We start from the raw sequence: 15,707 nt of genomic DNA on the forward strand, positions 1-15,707 counted from the left end.
GACTATCAGAGGTAACTGTTAACGTGATAGTTTTTGGACCCGCCATCCTACTAGAGAGGGTTGGCTTCAGCGGCCATAGTATCTTCCCCATCTGACTGAGAAGATCGGGCTTGGTCCGATTGCTCAGGTTGATCCTACCTACTTTGTTCTTCAGCTTTGATCCTGGCAATAATCTTCTGAGCCTGTTCATCTTGAGAGATTAGTTGTCTCCAGGAACGACATTCTGCAATCCTCATTTGTGCTAGAAGGTCGGTTTGCAAGTTGTGTCGATAGATCTCCACTAAGGTAGACTGTGTCATACCTGTCGGACATCACAGAGCCATGTTTTGAAACCTCATAACGAAGGCTTTGACGGACTCCATCTTCTTCTGCTTAGTGGCAAGAAGGGTATGGATGGAGACTTTTGTATCCTCTTCAAAGAATCTTGATAGGAAGAGTCTCTCTAGATCTGCCCACTTTTGGATACATCCCGCAGACAGTTTCCTAAACCATTCAAAGGCAACTCCTTTGAGGGTGCCAATGAACAATCGAGCCAGAATAACATCGTTTGATATCACATTCCCAGTCTGTGACTTGAAATGATAGATATGTTGGTTCGGTGATCCCGTGTCATCAAAAATTTGTAGCATCGGGACCTTGAACTTTGGAGGATAGGGGGTTATATCCCATTCGGTAGGATAGGGCCTGACAACTCCCTCATCTTGGAGCTCGTTTTTGTTAGCAATAGCATTGAGACGGGCTTTCAATTCTTTCATTTTGGCAGACTGGAGATTCTGCTCGTTCTCCGTCTCTCTTCCTTCATCAGAGGAAGATTTCAGGTTGTGGGCTTCTTGATCAGAAGCAGCACCATCAACCACTTTTTCCTTCCCTTTGCTCGTGTAAAGTCGGGATGAAGACGTTCTTCCTCTTCGGGAAGATTCTTTCCTGGGTGGCGAATCTGTCTTCTGAGATTTGGCCTTGTCTGTGACGATTTGATTCATCAGGGCCAAGAGTTCATTGATGGCCTCCTGCTAAGATTTGAGCATGGCCTCTTGCTCATCAAGTCTCTTCGCGAGATCTTCATGGTTTCCCATCATATAAGCGGAGCTCTCATGTTCAACAAAAGAGCTTGATGATTAGGACTCTGCAATGGCTGAGTGTTCATCATCGGAATTGGTTCCTCTGGCTAACCACCGATAGTTGACAAGGGGAATGTCTCATGTTCTTGTCCGAGTGTGTTTGTAGATTTCTTCAAACTCGTTAGCAATTTCTCTGACGGTCGGTGAATGACTTGTCTCAGAGTCATCGAAACTAGGACTTGAGGCTTTCCTTCTACCGATCATATTGATAGTGACCCCAGGATATTCGGTCTCTAGGGACTTCTTCTTGTGCGAATGTCGTCATTGGTTGGGCAAGGCAACGTTAGTTAATTGGTCGAACACCAATGGTTTGGCCGCATATGAGCAGCATTGACATTTCGAGAGGACCGTAAGAATCAGTCGTTCACATTGGAATGAACGGATAACTTGTTGCGTCGGTCTTTCTCTTGATATGAACTCTCTCAAATCTGTTGCATAAACTAGAGAAGAGTTACTCACTGACCGTGAGGTTTGAATTGGAACCCTCAGTCCATGATTGGACAGGACTGGCTCTTGGTGAACATGGATCTGGTTGAGATACCTTGAATCCATGGACTTTTTATATCCGCCCCTCAATCTAGTCGCGTTACACAGAGTATTTGGGGGTCTCACTGGGGGCATGAGTCTAAACTACATCCACATTTACTCATTAGGGGCACGAGTATAAACTACATCCACATTTTACTCCTTGAAAGCACGAGGCTAAACTGTATCTACACCCTACTCATTTAGTGCGCGAGTATAAACTACAACCTGCACAAGTTCACTCATTGTAAAAAAAGAGAAAAAATAAGAAAAAAAGATGAAGAACATGATTTTTGTTTGGTGGAAAATTTGAAGTAAGTAAAATGAAAGAAATTTGATTAGTATTCTCTCGATCTTAATTACAATTCGGATTTCCGATTACAAAAGAGAGGAGAATGATCTGGATTCTCTCATTTGTTTAATTCTGGGTTCTTCAAGGTAGCGATGAGATGCCTCCCTCGAATGCTCGCATCGAGTTTGCTTCTCGTTGACGATCCGAATGTCTTGTTTCACTGGAACATGGCCTCCTCCTCACGATTTGATGTTGTGGAGAACTTGAAAGGCAAGTTTTAGAACTCTAGACAAGTTGATAACTCTGAACGAGTTTGAAACTCTATAAAAGAGTTGATTTAACCGAAATCGGTTTATAGCCAATGATGAAAGCTCTTTGTTATCGAACGTTGTTGAAGGATGAACGTTGATCTCCCCCTTGCTGCCAAGCCGAAGATCACCTCTTCATTGCCAAGTCCAAGATCCAAAAACCCAGCCAAAAAGAAGCCTCGACCTCAGTTGAGTTTACTCGTTTTTATAGGGGATTAAGGGGGTGTAACCGCCCCTTAAATCACTCCTAAGTGGGGTGTAACTACCCCCAAATCGTGGGAAATGATTTTGGAACCGTTCAGCTCATGTTGAATGAGTCAAATAACACACAAGTTGGCATTCAGGTCCCTAACTTCACGTTTTAGACTGGAAACGCGGATTTGGGTGTAGGCGTATAAAATTGCTTATAGGTCCCTTAGTACAGCTCGACACAAACCGACGAACCAACGAGGTGACGAGGTTGACGAATCGCACGCAAGCATCGGAATACATCCATTCGCGTGTGGAATCAAGCCAAGGGTTCGAAGAGTCAACGAGTCATCCAACCAAGGGTAGACTCGGACGAATCACGATCGAATCAAGATCAGTTTCGGACTCGAACTCAGAAGTGGATTTACTGCCAAATCAGGAATCGGATTTACTGCCAAATAACTTCATATGCCATAAGATTACCAATAAGATTTTCAACCATAAGAGTTGACAAATCATTGGCTTCTTCAATAGCGGTAACTTTATTTTCCCATTGTGGAGTAAGTGATCGAAGTATTTTTCTTATCATCTCTGTAGGCATCGAAAATTGCCTATAGGTCTCCACGAACGGTTCAGTGTTAAAAAGCGACGATGAACGTCACTATCCGATCCACAGGAGTTCGATTGACGTCGATGAACGATTGAAGTGAATCGACGAACTACGTGAGCTGATAGGATTTCGGGATAACAAAGGCACGGGCTAATCGAGGGCCCCGCGATGTTGCAAAAAGAACAACGCCTTTCGTGTCTCGTTCATTCTTCAGATAATCCAACCACCAGAGCGGATCGAACTCTTCGTCAAGCTTCCAACGCACTTGGAATCACTCAAATCCGAGTTCGGACGAAGAATTTACGGCGAAAACAATCGAATGCACCTCAACGGACGTCTCAGGAATTCCAAAACACCCCCAGGGGTGTCTCAGAAATTCCGAGACACCCCAGGGGTGTCTCGGAAATTCCGAGACACCCCAGGGGTGTCTCGGATTTCTTGAGACACCCCGGGGGTGTCTAGGCTTTTCCTAGACACCCCAGGGGTGTCTAGGCACCCTAGGTGCCCCCATTGCCTATAAATAGCAACCACCTAAGGCCTCATTTTTGGAGGATCTGGATTTTTGGAGAGTTGGCGAAGCCCTGCTACAGTGAAGAGTGGTCGAGCGCTTCAACAGAGGAGAGGTCTTCATCAGATTCTTCATCACCCGTGTCCGTTCCTTAGTATTACCCTTCGCCGGTAATCCTAAGAAGAGCAAATATCTCGTTTTAGCCGAGATAGGCGCTTCAAGTTTCTAGATCTCCTCGCGGATCGACGAAGCTCTGTCCGATTTTTCTGGAACAGATCTGAGTGCCAGGTAGTCCACGGATATCGACGTCCCCGTCACAGGCCAAAGACCCACGCAAGCAAGAGACGATAAACGGATCTTGTGTTTATTTTCAAGAAAGTTGTAATTTTTATTTCTTTGTTATTTGAATTCATTTGTAACGACTAAAGTTTTAATGAAATCAATGATGAAGGCAACTTTCGACGAAAACAAACTGGCGACCATAGTGGGAGCCAACGGCCTCGCTGCCGAGGCCGTCGTGACGCAACCGACATTCAAGATCCGGGTGAATGAAGAGATTGAATACGAGTTCGATCAGCAAAAGTTTGAAGAGTACCTCTCTTCCTCCTCCTCCAGATCCGCCTCTCCAAACAGGCGTAGGAAGACTTTATCTTCCAGAAATGCTCGCGGGACCTCCGGCTCCAAGATCCAAGATCCCGTCGCCGTTGCTGCACCCGTGCCCCGTGACATCCCAGCGGCATCCAAGCAGGTTGAAGCTGCAGATCCAGATCTGCCCTTCGCTGTAAGGACAAGTGTTGAAGGTGCTCCAGCTGTGTCAAAGAGGACGCGCCAAAGACGGCGCCAACGCCTTGCACGACAATTGGCCAAGGCCGCAGAATCGATGGACGGGATCCGCTACAATGAAGATCTGAAGTCCAGACAGCGCCAAGAGCAACAACGGCGCATAACCACCTCCTCCTCTAAGGCAGAAACGAACGATTGGGTTCGTGTCACGAGGACTCGCTCAACCCTCGAAGAGCGAATCAAGAAGCGCCGCGCATTGCTTGCGCATGCCCGAGCCCTTCTGCAGAAAGCAGAGGAGATGCAAAAAGAAGAGACGGTCAAGAATCCGTCAAAACTCAAGCAGGTGTGGGTGCTAAAGGCAAAGCCAGCGCCTAAGACAAGAGCGGACGATGTTGCTGTCCAACCTTCATCAAATCCAGATCCCGTTCCCCTTGCCCCCGTACCTCCGGCGGAGTCAGTAAGAACACGGATCCTTCAAGATCCAGGATTCCTTTGAAAGGTCGCCTCGGTCCTTTACCCGGGAACCGAGGTAAAGCACCTGTCAAGGAGCGATTGGGTCCATTGAAAGGTCCCCAAATGATAAACCCGACTGGGGGTCGTGCTAATCCCCCCAAGAAAGATAACATAGGGAAAACCCCTATTGCCGACCGCATTAGGTTGCGTGTCGAAGTTCAAGAGCCCGTTAAGTTTTTACGCTCGCAAAAGCGTAGACTTGAACGAGCGACTCTTGAAAACGCTAATAAAGCGTCATATCCCCAGAGGAAAACACATTCGTCTGATGATGATCGTGTTATACCTGGGAAGTTATGCCAACACTCTATGGGTTGCTCCAGTTATCAAACTGATGAGTTGTACTATAGAGCTGGGGATACGAGTAAGTCTCGAAAGAGAGATGCTCGAGACACGGAACCTCATTGTCCGTGTGCTAACATCATCAGGGCGGTGTTATCAGAATGCTGCTGTTCTAAAACCCCAAAGAGAGTCTCGGTATTCGAGAGGATTTCCAAGCCAAGGCATTTTCGTGGGAAGAAGTTCGTTCGCCAAGAGGACGAGTACCTAGAAGTATCTGTTAATATGACCGGCAGATGCGGATCGACACAACCCTCTAGCTCAGACCAACTTGCCGAAGCATCCCAGCGCATGACTTGGTTGCGGTCAGGGGTCAATAGGCAAAACAATTACCAAAGAATGCAGAAAGGACTTCCTTCGGAAGAAGAGGTGTCAGAGGCTGATTCAGACTCCTGCTCGGCTATAGCATCCGATGACACGACATCTAGTGCGGGACAACCTTACGAATCACTCATGATCAGCGCCGAACAAGTAACCAAGATGCTTGAAGATGCCCTGGCTAGGCAGAAGGAAAGTTTCAAGTTCGAGATGGAGATGGCCATGCAGCAAATGAGAGAGATGCATGACCAGCAAATCGCGGCTCTGACAAGTCACCAGGGAGAACCCACTCGACACCATAATCAGAATCAAGATGAGAATGAACGGGAAGGGAATAATGTCAACATAACTATTCCCCCTGTCAACAACGACAACGGAAGTGGTCCTGTAGATGATAATGCAAAAGAGGACCACGTTACCTCTCCCCAAAGCCACTCGAAGACAGGTACGAGTGAAGACAAGAAGATGAAGGACTTGGAGAGCAAAATCAACGCGTTGATGAATGCTCAAGAAGTGAAAAGGTCCGGCATACCATGTCCATACCCAAGGGAGTAGGAATCAATTCCGTATCCGGCAAAGTTTAATTTAATCAACTTTACGCCGTTTGATGGAAAGGGTTCCCCTACCCAACACTTAATATATTTTAAGTCTCACTTAGGAATAATCTCCGGCAATGAACCCTTGATGGTACGGTCATTCGTTGGCACTCTTCGCGGAGCGGCCTTCGATTGGTATCGTCGCCTCAAACCGGGAAGTATCAGCAGTTGGGACGACATGGAGGATATGTTTCTGACGAACTTCTTCGACGACGACACTGAGGTCTCAATCGGCACTCTGTTTGATGAGAAGCAGAAGAATGGTGAGACAGTCGAAAACTTCGTGAAGAGATTCCGAAATAAAGCAATGAATTGCAGGGATCCGGTCAGCGAAGATTTCATCCTCGAGACCTGTCATAACACGCAACCGAACTTCACCCCTAGGGGTAAAGGAAAAGCGCACGCAAATGCCGTGAATCAAACGTTCGAAGTGCAAGCGCAACCGCAACCGCAACAGCAGCAGCAAAAGGCGCCTCAACAATCAAGGTGGCAACAGCAGACCCAGAAGCCAAAAGCCTCGGAGCCGAAGTTCCCAAAAGTCTACTCGTTCAAAGAGGATGAAGTTCCCGGTATCTTCAAGTACCTCATTGAGAATAACAAGATCAAATTGCCTCCAGTCCAGGATCAGGAAGATGCCAAGAGAATCAATGATCCAAAATACTGTGTATTTCATAGAGCGGTGCACCATCCTACCAAGGCGTGCTATGCCCTTAAGCACAAGATCCAAGCTCTAATTGATGTCGGCGTCATCACCATGAAGCAGCCGCAGGAATAGGGAGTGGAAAAGAAGTCGTCTACGGCAAAGGCAAAGAAGCTCCAATACCCGATCACTTCTTAGAAGAAGAAGACGATGAAGATAAACCTGCCCCTCATCTATTTAGATATGACGCAAAAGCGCGCGATCTAATGGAGAAGTATGAATATGACTTTACACTCGGAGAGGGTCTTTGCTTTGGTTGAGGTCCGCGAGTTCCACCTCGAATGGCCTATGTACCGAAGGGAAAACCCGATGATTATTATCGCCATAAAAGAGGTCTTGGCTATGTCTCCTCATCCGACGACGAATGTTGCTGGCAAGTCATCGATCAAATTGCTAACAAGGCTAGAAAAGGATACTCTTCTGACTCTTCGGCTTGGGATTCCGACGCTAGCCTTGGTGAAATGTTCAAAAAGTTGATGTCGAACATGGTTACGGTCGATCCTACCGCAATAGAAGAGGATGATCAGATGCCGACATGGGAAGATCCGTGGGTTCATCACTTAAACATGCAGTACGGTGATAGGTTTGAGCAAAGAGAGCCTCCTACCGAAGACCAAGTAGTCCAAGTGAATATGGGAAGTGAGGAAAATCCGAAGCCGATATTCATTAGCGACAGTCTCCTACCCGAGGAGAAAGAAGAGTTAATCTCTCTTATCAGAGAGTACATCGATGTGTTAGCCTGGAATTATGAAGACATGCCAGGGCTCGATCCAAACGTAGCGGTGCATCGTCTTAATATTAAGTCGGATGTCAAACCTGTCAAACAACAACAAAGACGGTTTCGTCCGCAAATGATGGAGGCGATCGAAGCTGAGGTTAAAAAGCTTGTGGACTCGGGCTTCATTAGGGAAGAGCAACATCCAGAATGGCTTGCCAATATTGTTCCGGTCCTTAAGAAAAACGGAAAGATCAGGGTCTGTATTAACTTTAGAGACCTCAACGCTGCTTGCCCAAAAGATGATTTTCACCTTCCCATCACGGATGTTATCATCGACAATACGTGCGGATTCGAGAGAATGTCTTTTATGGATGGTTTCTCTGGTTATAACCAAATAAAGATGCATCCAGATGATGAAAAGCATACTGCTTTTAGAACGCCTCTCGGCATCTTCTGCTACACGGTTATGCCATTCGGCTTAAAGAATGCAGGTGCTACATATCAGCAAGCCTTGTCAAAGATCTTTCAGGAGCATCTCCGAAAGACTGTCGAATGCTACGTAGATGACTTGGTCGTGAAAAGTCGTGATGAAAAAGATCACATTAAGGACTTGAAGACCATGTTCGACTTGATGCGAGCCCATCAATTGAAGATGAATCCTACCAAGTCTTTCCTCGGAATGTCTAGTGGTAAATTCCTGGGATTCGTCGTCACCACCAAAGGTATTCACATCGATCCTGATAAGGTAAAGGCGATTAATGAATTGCAGCCTCCGAGAAACCTCAAGGAGCTCAGAGGATTGCAAGGGCGATTAGCTTATATTCGTCGGTTCATCTCGAACCTCTCAGGAAAATGCCAACCATTCTCCAAGCTCGCAAAGAAGGGCGTGTCTTTTGTATGGGATGACGCTTGTCAAAAGGCATTCGAGAGTATTAAAGAATATCTCTCGAAACCTCCTGTACTCGTTGCACCGAAATCGGGCAAACCGTTCTTGATTTATGTCAAGGTGACGAGCCACTCATTAAGTGCATTACTTGCACAAGATGACGATAACGGTCATGAGCAGGCAGTATATTATTTGAGCCGAACCATGGTAGGCGCCGAATCTCGATATCCTATGATTGAGAGAGAATGCCTCGCCTTGGTGTTCGCTATTCAGAAGATGCGGCATTATCTGGTCGGGCAGACCATTTATGTCATCTCTAAAGTTAATCCGATATAGTCAAGCAAGTTCAAGGAGAATATGAAGTCCGAAGTCAAGATTTGATACCATACCATAAGATGGCAGTGGAGATGGCAGAATCATTCGAAGGATTCTTTATCGAACATATTCCACGACTACAGAATACCTATGCAGATGCGTTAGCAGCATTGGCCGTATCTCTGGCACAACCTCCCGAAGCAGAGCAGTTTGTTACGGTAAGAACGCACCAACTCCTAATACCGCTTTACAATGAAGATGCCAAGGAAGAAGAGGTTCAAGAGGCGCACGCTACTCAAATAGAGTTCGAACCACGAGATTGGCGTTTTCCCATCATCGACTACATCTTGCATGGAATCTTGCCAGAAGATGTGAAGGAAAGAGAGTCGATCCGACGAAGAGCACCAAGATTCTACTATAATACGGAGAATCGAACGTTGTACCGCAGGGGGTACGATGGTTTGCTATTGCGTTGCTTATCAACCAAAGAAGCTGAAGAGGTCCTTAGGGAGGCGCATGAAGGAGAGTGTGGCGCACACCAACCTGGTCCTAAGCTTTATGATCGCATCAGAAGAATGGGGTATTTTTGGCCTTCCATGATGAGTGATGCAATCACGTATGCCCGAAAGTGTGATTCATGTCAAATACACGGGAATTATATGCATCAACCTCCGGAGCATCTGCATCCTTCGGTTACGTCATGGCCGTTCGAGACTTGGAGAATGGACATTGTTAGCCCGATAAATCCCCCATCAGTCAAAGGCGACCGGTTCATCCTGGCAATTACCGATTACTTCTCCAAATGGGCTGAAGCAGTTCCACTCAGAGAAGTTAAAACGAGTAACGTCATTGCATTCATCAAGCACCATATCATCTATAGGTATGGTGTTCCAAGACGAATCATACATGACAACGGTCCTCAGTTTGTCAGCAACGCCTTCATAAGGTTCTGCGAAAAGTTTAAAATTCAGGATATCTCGTCAACGGCTTATAATCCCACAGCAAATGGATTAGCTAAAGCCTTCAACAAGACTATCATCAAACTCTTGTCGAAAATCGTGAAAACTAATAAACGAGACTGGGATGACAAGCTTGGCGTGGCTCTATGGGCTTGTCGGACCACGGTGCGCACACCAACGGGAGCAACCCCGTATTCGCTGGTATACGGATGTGAAGCTGTTCTGGTGCGCACACCAACGGGAGCAACCCCGTATTCGCTGGTATACGGATGTGAAGCTGTTCTTCCACTGGAAATTCAAATCCCGTCTCTTCGGATCACTCTTTCAACCCAGATGATGACCGAAGAACAACACCAGAAACGCCTCGAAGAACTCGAGAGGCTCGATGAAAAGCGCCTGGAAGCTCAACAGCATATTGAGTTTTACCAAGCCAGAATTTCTCGAGCCTTCGACAAAAAGGTTCGACAAAGGAGTTTCAAAGAAGGGGATTTGGTTCTAGCTGAAAGGCGGCCTATGATCCTTAACTCCAAGAAGAAGGGTAAATTTGAACCCAAATGGGAGGGACCATTCGTAGTGGAGACAGTCTACTCGAGTGGCGCATATCGCCTTGTCACCAAGGACGGTGACCGGCTTATGATGCCGATAAACGGCAAGTTCCTGAAAAAATACTATCCTTAGTATCTTTAGGATAACCAATATCTCGGGAAGTTCCCAGAAGAATACCACATGGGTATTCTTAGGGATAACCCAGTCATTGTAGAATTGATGAATAAGAAATCTACGTTCGAACTCTGAATGTCAGAATGTTTTTATCAAAATTCTCTAACTCTTATGAGTTATTTTTGTGAGATGAGATCCAATCCTCTGATAGGTTAATCTTTCCTCACCAAACCATCCGCTGATCAAATTAATCGACGGTGGATTCACCAAAATTTCTATCCGCCAGTCATTGGCAATTCTCAGACTCAACATGTTAGGTCCTAATCACCTAGCATTAAAGTCTTCCTTTGAGTGATAGTACGGGTTGACACTTTCTTTGCTACTTGTATTCCACTCTCTTTGCTTTCAGGTCAAACCTATAAAAGTTAGGGCCAAAGCCAAATTCCTCTCTCGATTCCTTCCATGAACGAGAGGTCCACTTTCAATTTGAACAATCAAACCTATTAGGATTGTTCCCGATCTCACTTAGTCAAGCCTACAAATAGTTAAGACTAAGACCGAGTCATTCCTTTTCGATAAACGAAAATCCACCTTTGTCCCCTTTTCCACCAAACCTATAAAAGTTAGGGTTGAAATTGGGTTTTCTCCTCAATGAATGAGGGATTCTTTGGGTTCAAATGACCAATCCTATAAAAGTTAGGGTCGTTCGAACCTTTCCGATTCTCGGAGTGGAGATCCCACTCTTAGTTTCATCCTTCCGGATTCTGGGGGTGGAGATCCCACCTCGAGTTTCCTTTCCAGCTGTAGATAGAATATAAAATTCTTCCTCTTCAGCACCGGGAGATAGAATATAAAATTCTTCCTCTCCCGTTTCCTTTCCAGCTGAAGATAGAATATAAAATTCTTCCTCTTCAGCACCGGGAGATAGAATATAAAATTCTTCCTCTCCTCGGACCTTTCCGATGCTCGGAGTGGAGATCCCACTCCCAGTTCATCCTTCCAGATACTGGGGGTGGAGAATCCCACCTCGAGTTTCTTTTCCAGCTGAAGATAGAATATAAAATTCTTCCTCTTTAGCACCGGGAGATAGAATATAAAATTCTTCCTCTCCTATTTTGACACAACTTTCAACTTCCAATCCGCGCACTTGGTGCATGGGGAATTTTATCCCGAATCCTAAGTAGGGATAAGTCAACTCCTAACACGTGTTGCCGGGTAGCCTATTCCCGTAACAAGGGCAAAGCCTATGTATTCGAAATCATAGCACAAAGTCTTAGAGAATTCACTCTCTTAGCACAACGTCACATGCGGAACGGATTTTTATAATCCGCATGCGGGCACTTGGTGCACGGGGAATTTTATCTCAACTCCTAAATAGAGATAAGTCTACGCCTAACACGCGTTGCCGGTTTAGTCTTTCACCGATTAAAGAAAAAGACACCAAGGTCTAAACTTGGGGAATTTTATCCTGAAGCCTAAGTAGGGATGAGTCAACACCTAACACGTGTTGCCGGGTAGCCTATTCCTGTAACAAGGGCAAAGCCTATGTATTCGAAATCATAGCACAAAGTCTTAGAGAATTCACTCTCTCAGCACAACGTTACATGCGGAACGGATTTAGACAATCCGCATGCTAGCCCGATTCAAACGGTAATCGGTAAAGGCACATCAAACCCGTTGATGGCTGGGGGTTTGCCAAAAATCCCATAAAATCTGTCATTCAGAAGAAATACAGACAAATCACAAAAGAAGCAAATGCAGAGTTTCTATTTCAACCTAAACCTGGGGAATTTCATCCCGAAGCCTAAGAAGGGATAAGTCATCGCCTAATACGCGGTGCAGGGTGCCTTTTCCCTATAAGAAATGGTTAATTCTATGTATTCAAAATCATAGCATCAAGTCTAAGAAAAGCGATTTTCTTAGCACAACGTTACATGTGAGACGGGTTTAATAATTCACATGCTAGTCCGATTTCAAACGGTAATCGGTAAAGACATTTCAAACCCGTTGATGGCTGGGGGTTTGCCAAAAATCCCATAAACCTTGTCATTCAGAATAAATATAGAAAGATCACAAAAGAAGCAAATGCGGAGTCTCTATTAATAGATCGAGTCAAAAGCATATAATAAAAAGCTCATTAGCCCGAAGGCAGTTGGCGGTCGAGGATATGAGACTTTAAACTAAAAAGTCTATCTACATAACTCTGCTCGAGTTCTGCCTGCAGATCAGCTCGAGCAGATTCTTCAGAACTGCTTAAAATCTCCGCGGCTTCACTCTTCAGCTTCATCAGTCTCTCCTGGGTGGATCCTAGCTTCTCGAGTGCCTGCTCACGAGAACGCTCTAGTCCAGCCAGGTCATCTACAATAAGAGCAGCAGATTCCTCGACGCACTTCAAGGCCTCTTTCAACCTAGTCACTTCCTCGCGGCTCGAGTCCAAAGAGCGGAGTAACTCAGCTCTATCTGTATCTTTCCTCGTCACATTAGCCATTAGCTGCGCAATAGAGCTCTCATGTGACTGAAGCTCGCATCCGATGGAAGATCTCAGGTCACGCCACTGTACCAGCCTACGCTCCAGCTGAGAGGACACGAAAGAAGAAGCCCCATTAATCTCCAATTCTTTCAACTCTCGGATCTCTGACTCCAGGACAGCAAAATCGGCGGTGAAGGAATCGGCCAATTCCGGGTATCCTTCTTCCCTCATCATCATCATGTGGCGAGAAAAGGAACGCCTGAACTGATCGAAACCGTATCCTCTATGAAGAAGTTTCTTGATCATGCCGTTATAAAAGGCAGTGAAGAAGCCGAGGTCCGTACGAAAAATGTCTCTGTCAGGATCAGTATCGACCAAAAGGGCGCGGACACGCTCATATAGAGAGGATCGAGATCCTACAAGCAACAACATAGAAGTTCAGTAGATTATCGAATACGATAAGGAAATTCAAAGGCAAACTCTGAGCATACCAACGCCAACGGAGGTCCCTTCAGGCAGAGGTCCGACAGGCTCTGAGACAGCGGCAGAAGTGGTCATGGAGGGTATATCAACCCCTGCAGGCAGATTGCTCATACCACTCGGCAAAGGGCGGGGAGACGCCGCTTCTATGCAGACTTTCAGCCCCGGGAACTGTAGTAGTATCAGGCACAACGGCCGGTCCTATAGTTACACTCCTGTATTAGTCAAATGGAAATTTGGACAAATAAGGAGAATCGGGACAAAAAGATCGTATGCATACCTGCAATCCCACCGTCCTCAGATGCAGCGGGAATGCCAAGAGTCATAAGGGTATCGGCCCAAGCGGCTGGTCCTATAATTGTACTTCTTTATTAGTCAAAATGAAAATTTAGACAAATAAGGAGGATTGGGATGATAAGGTCATCTGCATACCTGTAGGTCCATCATCCGTAGGTATCTGGGGAATGCCAGGAGTCATAAGAGAATCAGTCCCGGTGGCTGGTCCTATGATTGCACTCATATATTAGTCAAAAGTCAGATAAACTTAGAGAAGTACGATATTCCTAAATCGTATGCGTACCGGCGAGTCCGTCACTCCGAGGTAAGCTAGATATACCAGGAATCGATATTGGGCTAATCCCAATGGTTGGTGCTGTAATATTAATCCTTCGTTAGTCAGACAAAAGATCAGGCAAGATGAAGGGGATCAGATATATACCTATGAATGAATCACTCCCAAAGAATGGTCTCTCGGTTCCCCTGGTAGTCTGTTCAGCCAGCATGTCAGCTAATAAGCCAGCATCGGGTTTCGAGAAGCTTGGTACAGGAGCACACCCCCTCTCCTCGAAACCTGCATCATGATAGGCTCCATCCTCAGCTGGCCTTTCCATCGCGACATCTGCAGGGTAACCTGAATGTTGGAAGATGAGGAAAGCTTAAAAATACTTGCAGCAAAAACAGAAGATCTTCCTTCCCCATGATTGAGGAGGGTATCATTGGATGTAGATATACCTGAATACGGGACGGTGGACTCAACACTATTCACTTGCCCAAGATCAATGTTTAGATCGATGCCCAGAGACCCGTCATGAAGGGCGTCGCACATCTGCTGCATAAAGCAATCCATGTTATCAGATCCAGGAGATACCGGACCCGGTGGGAGTTCGCCCTCTTCGAAGAACCCTGGAGCATAAAACATGGTCACGAATCCCAAAAGGTAAATCACCTTAAAGCAATAAAAAATAAAGTGTTACCTTCCCCTCCATCGGCGGTGCTTCCTAAGTCCACTCCATAAGGACGCTGACCGTCGTGGGACTTATGTACGGTCTTCTTCCTTTTCGGGGCACCGACCCTCCTAGGACCAACAGGTCGGTCATGCACAGGCTTGTCACACGTCTCAACATGCGTGGGAGCTCGATCGTCGGGCCCTGAGCTCGTATAACGAGAAGCTGGCGACTCATGAGCATCAACTGTCCTACCTAAAGTGACAATGGTCATTTCATTAAACAAACAAGAGCTGTCGTTTATACCAATTAGAATGGAGAAGGAAAATCGAAGAAGCAGGACAAACCGGTATCGAGTTCTCCTCTGTCGGTATCTGCATCCACATATTCTTCCTCGGAGGTCTCGTCGTCGTCACCCGTAGGAAGGAGCTCTTCATCATCTGTGAGAAGAGATTTGGCATACCCCTCTAGAATTGATCTTTAAATGGAAGTATATATGCATTTGTTATTATTGATGATTATTTAATATTTCCATGGGTTATGTTTTTAAAACATAAAAATAATGCTTTTGACGAGTTTTCTACATTTTTTAAAACGATACAAAATCAAAATTCGCTACTGTTGTTATTATTAGAAGTGATCATCATGGTGAGTTTGAAAATGAATTGTTTTCTGATTTTTATAATAAAAATGGTATTTCACATGAATTCTCTTTTCCTTACACTCTACAACAAAATAGAGTTGAAAGGAAAAATAGAACTTTACAAGAATGTGCTAGAACAATGTTATGTGATTCTAAACTTCCCAAATATTTTTGGGCAGAAGCAAATTAATACTGCATGCTATATTTTAAATAGAATTTTATTAAGACCTATTTTAAATAAAACAAGTTTTAAATTATTTTACAATCGCATTCCTAAAGTTTCATATTTTAAAGTTTTTGGATGTAAATGTTATATATTAAAAACAAAAGAAAATTTAGATAAGTTTGATTTAAAATCTGATGAATGTATTTTTGTCAGTTATTCTATGTATAGTAAAGATTATAGAATTAATACATGTTTCTTTTGATGAATCTTATGTTAATACTAGTGATAATAATAATAATAATGATGATGATGATGATGATCAACCATTTCCTATGATTAATGATTCTAATGATACTAATATTTTACCTAAAGCATAAGTAGAAGTTACGTA

Source organism: Asparagus officinalis, chromosome 6 (assembly GCF_001876935.1).
Source record: "Asparagus officinalis chromosome 6, Aspof.V1, whole genome shotgun sequence".
NCBI classification, from domain to species: Eukaryota; Viridiplantae; Streptophyta; class Magnoliopsida; order Asparagales; family Asparagaceae; genus Asparagus; species Asparagus officinalis.